This window comes from Gracilinanus agilis, chromosome 2, assembly GCF_016433145.1.
Source record: "Gracilinanus agilis isolate LMUSP501 chromosome 2, AgileGrace, whole genome shotgun sequence".
Taxonomy (NCBI): domain Eukaryota; kingdom Metazoa; phylum Chordata; class Mammalia; order Didelphimorphia; family Didelphidae; genus Gracilinanus; species Gracilinanus agilis.
The window spans coordinates 489,221,555-489,230,186 of record NC_058131.1 but is presented as its reverse complement, the minus strand read 5'-3'; positions in this window follow the sequence as shown (position 1 = coordinate 489,230,186).

The window sequence follows — 8,632 nt, the reverse complement described above, 5'->3', positions numbered from 1 at the left end:
AAGATAAACTGGTCTATGCCTAGCTATATAATCCACCTGGGTAAATTTCAGATTGGAATAATTACTATGGAATAATGCTGCTTCTGTTTTCATACGAGAGTGATTCAAACTGTTTTTTTTTTTTTCTGTTTCAACAACAGACATTTTTAAACAGATCACACTGAAGCCACTATGGTAAGCAGTAGGGACAGAGAAAAACCTCAATAAATTATACTGTCCTTGTCATAAAGGAGTTTAGTGTATGAATAGAGAAGATAATACCTATACACACATAAGTTGGCATAAATTACATATATATTGTGATAGAGAAAAAGGAGAGCCAGGAAAAGTGCTATGAGAAATATGAAGAACACAAGTTGGAGGAAGGGATATATCAGAAAAGGCTTTATGGGTGAGGAAGCATCTGACTTGGTACTTAAAGAAAGGGAGAGATCTCAGTGGGTAACCATCGGGAATGGGGGTTCTGATGCCATCTGCTGTAAAGAACTAAGAATTATAATAGCAACAATGCATCGAGTATGTACTAAGAACAGCAAAGGAACTGAGACAAAGAACAGAGAACAGAGAACAGAGAACAGAGAACAGAGAACAGAGTAGTGGTTCAGTTTTACTATATCAGTTAAAGGGACAGGGAGCAACAAATATTCAATTTTTTTCAAGGGAACTAAAAAAGTTATATCTTTAAAAAATATCTTCCTGCAGTTTATCCCCAAAGTCTTATTAGAGTTTTAAACTATTTAAGCTATTAAAGCTTAAAACTGCTCTAAGTTTTATTATCATTTATAAAACTATACTGCTTATCTTAAATAATTAAAAACTGCACTTTGGGGATATTCTATATATTTTACTTTTGCTAGAAATATTAAGAATCATGGTAATCTTATGTTGAAAGTAGGTATGCAAGGGCCAGCAAGGTAGTGTAGTGGATAGGGCATCAGGCCTGGAATCAGGAGGACCTGGGTTCAAAGCTATGCTCAGATACTTCTTAGCTATGTGACCCTGGGCAAGACAGTTAACCCCAAGTGCCTAGCCCTTACTGCTCTACTACATTAGAATCAATACTTAGAAGATAAATTTTTAAAGAAAAATTTAAAAAGTATTATCTGCCCCAAATGGCAATATTATTGAATTTTTTCAATGCCTTTAATATATCTACACATTTCTAATAATATGAATACTACATATTAACCTTCCTTATACTTTGAACTACCTAAGGGAATATGCATTTATAGATTAGTAACAAAGAATAGATGAATTCTAAATATAATGCAAAATGTTGTAAGTCCTTTTAAGGGAAATCTCTATTCAAAAACTTTCAGAAACATAAATTAACAAAGTACCATATATAGAACACCTCACTAAGTTCTTCTTGTGATACAAAGATTAAATAAGACTCAGTCACTGTCTGCATAACAACTCATGTTTTCATAAAGTATAATTCTGTAAGTTTTCTTATTACTAGTACTTTGAGGTAGGTAGTACAAGTACTTTCATTTATACTTTAGGATTTAGGAAACAGAGCGTCAGAGTGACTAAGGGACTTGTCCATTGTTACAGAGTTTAATATCAGAGCCAGTTTTCAAACCTATGTTTACAGATTCCAAGCTCATTCCATATACAACAGTGCATCAATGTATAGTTTAGTAAGGAGATGAGACAAATAAGTGAAGGTCAAGTTCCTGAGAGAAAAGATTTTTTGTTGGCTGACCTGGGTCATTGGGAAAATGTTAGTACTTCCCACCTCTCTCCCCCTCTCTGTCTCTGTCTCTGTCTCTTTGTCTTTTTCTCTATCTCTCTCATAGTTACCTCTACTCCATCCTTCCAATACAGAGAATCTTTCACAATGTACAATATAACCATTTAGCATAGTTTTATATGGTACTTGGTTTTGTTTCATTGAGGAAAGTTTTAGGGGATATGTCATAGGAAATCCTTGCATTAGGGAAGAGGAAAGATTATGAACATCTTATGGATGACCCCCTCACAGCACATGATGATGCCTCCACATTACACTCCCTTCGCTTTTGTCTCTATTCAATCCTGCAAGGTGAAGTTTTCTTTATCAAAAGATATGGCTAAACCAGAGGACCCTAGGAAAGCATCGACTTTCTCAGAGAAGTAAAAGGTTAGACCATTTGCTATGAATGAAAGGAATAGAAGTGTGGACAAAGAATTGAAACCAGAGATATAGGGATGATATTAGAAAATAAGTAGTGTTTTATTAGTTTAAAGAAAAGAAGTAGAGAAACTGGTTTGAGGAAGAATTGGAGTTTCAAATAGAGCTGAGAGTGTTAATTTCAATTATTGGCAATTATAACCCTTATTCTATGACAGTTACACTCTCTGGGTATGGCATTCTGGGAGTGGGCTTTTGGCAGTCGTCAGAGCCACACACAGGTTCTTTCTTTCTCAGGGCTAGAGAAGGTAACATCTTTGCCTCTCTCTATCTGTCTGAGTGAAAAACTTGAAGGAGTGGAGTGTTTTCCAACTTGGGAAACACTATTCATTTATCTGTTACTGTTTAAAGACTGGTTAAACTCTGAAAAGACCAAACAAAACCTGGCCTTTGGTTTGGTCTCTGAGTCTCTTAAGGCTCAGAGTCCTAACTTGATTTTTGTGGAGACTCAACCAGCTAGCCTTGGTTATCTTTATAACTTAAAGGCAAAGTTAAGATTTATAGTGAGGGGCAGCTGGGTAGCTCAGTGGATTGAGAGCCAGGCCTAGAGTCAATACGCAGTATTTACTCCAAGATGGAAGGTAAGGGTTATTAAAACAAAAAAAAAGAGTTATAGTGGTTAGGTTTATTTAGAATAGTATAAATTTGGTTAGTTAGATCAGGAAGGATTAGAGTAGCCTGTGAACCACAGGAGAAGCGGTTCCTTGTGGAACCAGGGAGTTTATTTGGGTGGAGTTAGAATCCTTTAAAATTAGAAATCATTTTACCCTTATATATATTTTAAATAAAAGTTTATTTTCTCTAACAAGAGTCTCTTTAGCATTCCTTGCACCGGCCTTGAAGGGAAGTTCATCTTTGAGCTTCACTTCACTTACCATTAGATACTTTTTTAACATCTATCAAAAGTATCTAGAAACAATTTTGAACCTTTATTTCATTGTTCTTTGTTCTTATACTGTGTTCTAGCCTATTTTATTTTTACAGAGGGAAGGGTTTGAAACTGGAAAATCAGATAGGGAATCAAGAAATGACAAATAGAGGGATTGACAAGCAGCATTGAAAGCCTAACTGAGGTAACTCCAAATTTATTTTGAGTAGGTGAAATCAGCACAATTTTATAACTTTCTCCCTTTATATTAAGCAGGCCAGAAGCAGAGCCAGGGGTGGGGGTGGGGGGAAGCGGGGCGAGAGAAGGAAGGGGGAGCAGGAAGTAATTATTTGATCAGAGTTACTTATGGTTGAGGTCAGAAATGGTAGAAAGTCTGATTTTAGAGTGTTAGCTAATAAGTCATTGAACTGGCAAAGTACAGGCTCAAGACTGGGTATAGAAGCAATATGCTTCCTTAGATTGATGGCTCTTTGAGCTCATTAGGTAAGTATTCCCTCCATTTGAATAATTTATAACTTATTCACACCCTTTCATCCTTTGTGACTCCTTTCTTATCCTCCTTTGAATTCTCCATGCAACAACGACAAAAAAAAAAAAATAAAATCATTCAGGTATCTAGAAACTTTCTAGATTTTTTTTTTTAATTTTTAAACTCTTAACTTCTGTGTATTGACTTATAGGTGGAAGATTGGTAAGGGTAGGCAATGGGGGTCAAGTGACTTGCCCAGGGACACACAGCTGGGAAGTGTCTGAGGCTGGATTTGAACCTAGGACCTCCTGTCTCTAGGCCTGGCTCTCAATCCACTGAGCTACCCAGCTGCCCCTTTCTAGATTTTTTAAATGTCATATTGTTACCAGGTTAGCACTTGACCCATTATTCTTTGGTTTCATGAAATGTCTAGCTGATTTAATTTAACAGGTATATGTCCCCTGATCTAATATTTTATACATTTTCCAATGCATCTCATCATTCATAATATGTTGTTGTTTATGTATATCTACCATGACTCTCTTATCTGTATGACCACAGGGTTATATATTGAGAGCTGGAAGGGACCTCAGAGGTCATTTAGTCCAACCCTCTAATTATATGGATAAGGAAAATGGAAGCCCAGAGAGATTAAGTGACTTGCTAAGGTCACTCAATTAATAAGTGGTAGAACTGGATTTTGATCAATCAGTCAATTTGCATTTATTAAAGACCTACTATGTCCTGCCAGTGATGGCAAACCTTTTAGAGACTGATTGCCCAAACTAAAACCCTCATACTACATGTGAACCCCCTGCCTTACCTGACAGGGGAGGAAGGAAGCACTCCCATTGGGCTGCTGGACAGAGGGGCAGGTGATAGGAGAAATGTCTTCAGGTGTGCATGGAGAAGAGGAAGGGAGCAGCATCCTCTGGCACTCTCTGGCACGTGTGCCACAGTTTCACTAACATGGTCCTAAGCACTGTGCTAAGCACTAGAGTTCTCTGACTCCAAATTGTGTCCTTATTTTTCTATAAATTCTAGATAGCTTTCCTGCTCCCACATTCCATGGCCTAAGGGCTCTTTCCTGGTCTAGCTTCCAAAGTTCTAGTTTAATTTGCAGCTCCCAGGCAAAAATTTTCTATTACTGGTAATATAGAGGGACCTGTTAAGATTAAAATTCTCTGGAGTCTGTATCTTAATTTATATGTGTTTATTAAATAATTTTAAAAACAGGTTAGAGAAAGAAAAGGTATGGCTGGTTGTTCCCTTCACAAGTCTCCTACCCTAGCACTCTCCTGTCTTCTCTAACCAGCTATGGGGACATACTCTAGGCATGCTATTCCTTACCTACTACTCACCTCCTCTCATCATGATTCCAAGATCAAAGAGACCTACTTCCTGGCCTCAGTCCAACTTTATGCTTCTTGTGATGTCACTTTTCTGAGTCCCTCTGATTTGGTAATCTCCAACCTCAGTTTGGATCAGTTGCATGTCTGCCTGATACTTGCAGTTATATGAGACAAGAGGCAAGCATCTTCCAAGTGCCAGGGAGCCATGAGGCCTCTGGCCCAAAGTGTATATTCATTCCCTTATTTTTAAGTAATTTGTTGACAGATAAAGGATCATTAGCTTTTGTTATTAAGTCAGTCAAAAGGGGGTGGGGTTGAATCGAAACCTAATTCAACCTAAGAATGGGCTATTTCCAACTTGACATGAAACTTTCTTTTTAAAATATAAGTCTGATCTTTGGGAGCAAGAAAAAGAAAAGGGGTGCAGGCTAGTGTTAAATTGTCACAGACAACTTATCTTGCTAAAGCCTTGCATTTATCACTTTGTCCTCCCAGGATCTAAGAAAAGGACACACATTCAGTTATGTACTGGGGCTAACCTTAGATCTTTTGGAGAGAGGAGGCTTAAATTTTCAAAGTAAGCATTTACATCTTGGAAATTAGTAATGGCTACTAATTGGGGCTTGATTTATTGCTTTTTTGATTTCTTAAGAAATTTTTGGAGAAAATATTAATAATGTAGATTAATCATAAAAGTGTGTCATGTACTCTATCCCCACTTTCAGATCTTAAGCATTTACCAACACACTTCTATATGTATTTATGTTTGGGAGAGAGGATCAGGCAGCTCCTCAAAGCCTTCTCACAGCCTCTAGGGTTCTTATCCTGAGTTTCCAGAACCAACAGGGAGGTTCCCATAGACTTAAAAAACTGTTTTCTGAAGCAGTTTCTTTTCTTCTTTTCTTTTTTTGCCATTCTGTTGCAGTGACTCTTTAAAAAAAACTAACAAAAAATCATAGTTTTGTTAGAAGAAAATGGGAGAGGCCAGCTAGGTAGCTCAGTGGAAGAGAGCCAGGCCTAGAGACAGAAGGTGCTGGGTTCAAATAAGGCCTCTGACACTTCCTAGCTGTGGGACCCTAGCCCTTAAACCCCATTGTTTATTCCTTATTGCTCTTCTGCCTTGGAACCAATGCACAGTATTGATCCAAAGATGGAAGGTAAGGGTTTAAAAAAAAGAAGAAAGAAACTAGAAGCTAGACTTCTGAGGATATTGACTTTAATATGAAATATTCAATTTATACAAAGTTCATGGTGTCCCTGATACACCCATTATAGTCGGAGAGACCTCTGAGTGCTCAGTTTTCTTATAGCAGAAAAAGAGAAACAGTATTGTGGCTGTGTAAAAGAACAAAAGAAAGAATGAATGAACAGGAATAGTCTTACTGAATTACAAAACTGGGGAACTGAGTGATTTGTAACTTTTGACTCTTGGGCATAAGATAGGTGAATTAAGGAGTGTGTAAAATGGGATTACTAGTGATTCTAATGCTGGATTACAGTAAAGTCTGTGTCTATCATACTATCATCTGATTTTGAAAGTGAGTTTTGCCACCTCTCTGGAAAAAAGGACCTTGAATCTGATGGAGCAGATTCAGTTTTCTTTTGGCTAAGAACCCTGACCTGTGGGTTTTGCAATGACAAGGGTGGGGTTGAAAAAGAGTTTCCAGTAATCTGAGACTCATAGGAGAGATCCTTATCTAATGATTTCTAACATTAATAGCTATTTCTAATTCTCTTTTACTTTATACTTACCCATATCTAAATGATTAACTTCTTGTAGATTATGAGCACACTAAGTGATTAATTGTTTATTAATTTCAAGTATAGGTTTAACTCAGCTAATAGGCCTGCTAACAAACTGGGACTATTTCTTGCTAAAGTAAATCATCAAAGTGATCATTAGTAATTCTTATCCTATAGCTTATCTATTTTAATCTTCTCAGTTTCATGAACAATCCTCCTCTCTGGTCTTAGTTGATTAAAATCTTTATGATTGTTAGTGTTTGCTCAGTTAATAATAAAAATGAAAATATCAAGAAAAAAGTACCCTTGAGATAAAAATATGAGGTATCAGAGTGATCTAATGAGAAGTTTCTTTTTTGCCATTCTATTCTAACTTCACTTTTTATATCAAAATAACTGAGTGTTTATAGAGCAAGTAGGTGGCTCAGCAGATAGAATGCTGGGACTGGAGTCAGGAAGACTCATGTTCTATATGAGTCACTAGCTATGTGACCCTGGTCAAGTCACTTAACCATGTGTACCTCAGCTTCCACATCTGTAAAATGAACTAGAGAAGTAAATGACAAACCATTCCAATAAGTTTGCCAAGAAAATCCCAAATGAAGTCATGAAGAGACAGATACATTTGAAAAATGACTGAACAACAAACTTAGTATTACACAATAGGTTAATGCAATTCGGAATACATTATTGAATCTTCTGTTGAACTTTTTGGTCTCTTTATCTTTAGCAAGAAATGCTGGGGCATAATCTGCAATTCTCACCATGTTGGTCTTTTTACTTATGGTCATTGTAAGTATAACAAAACAAGATAACCAAGTCTCCCATGAATGATGTTCTTTTTTGCTTCAGGGCACGTGAAAAAGCCAGTTCTGTCAATATCTTTATTTACCTTTCCAAAGTGAACCTATGAATCATCCTTCCATTCATTCACAACTTCCATCTACCTTTGGATTTTGTTTATAAGAGCAACATCAGTGTTACTATGATTCAGTTTCTCTGGTTCAACTTGTTTATCACTGAAGAAAGATTCTTCATTCTTTTGACTGAGAACAGTGGCCTGTGGGATTTATGGTTACAAGGAGGTTGAAAGGGAGTTTCCAATCATCTGGTAGTCAGAAGAAAGGTCCTTATCTAATGATTTCTAACTTTAATAGCAATTTCAAATTCAGAATACCAAGAGTCAAATTAATGGGCATAAATATTCTAAAAAGGATGTGATTTTTTAGTATCATCTGCCCTATTCTTCATTACTCTGACATCATTGCTATAAAACAGAAGAAAACTGCACAGTACTGGAAATCATTTTCTATTTTTTTATGGGTTGCTTTGACCTAAAAAATCATAGCCTAATGAGTAAATTATTGGTGTTATCCATTTCTGTACTCATAACTTTCATTTAGCCCACATATTATATTATTATATTATTAGAGCCACATTGGAAGAATTTTTGACTAGGTAGAATCTCCTCAAGCATGTCTTGTTTGTGTAACATTCCAGAGGCTTACATATTATGATGTCAAAATAAGACTTCTGTGGAGAAAATAAAATTGAAATAAGATATAAGAGCTGTGGTCTGGAGTCAGGAAGACCTGAGTTCAAATCTGGCTTCAGAGACTTACTAGCTATGTGACTCTAGGCAAATCACTTGTTTACCTCAGTTTCCTCATCTATAAAAATTAACTGAAGAAGGAAACTACTCCAGTATCTTTCCTAGAAAATCTTAAATGGAGCCATGAAGAAACACACATGACTAAACAACAAGGACATGAGAGTACGTAAGAAATAAAGGTTTGCCTGGAATTATGCCCAAAGAGTTGTTAAAAAATAAACTGTGTAAATCCTTTGACCCAGAAATACCACTATTAGGTCTGTTTCCCAAGGTGATCAGGGAAAAAGGAAAAGAATCTATATGTTCTAAAATGTTTATAGCAGTTCTCTTTGCTGTGGTTAGCAACTGGAAATTGCAAGGATGCCCATCAATTGGGTAATAGTAAAGAAAT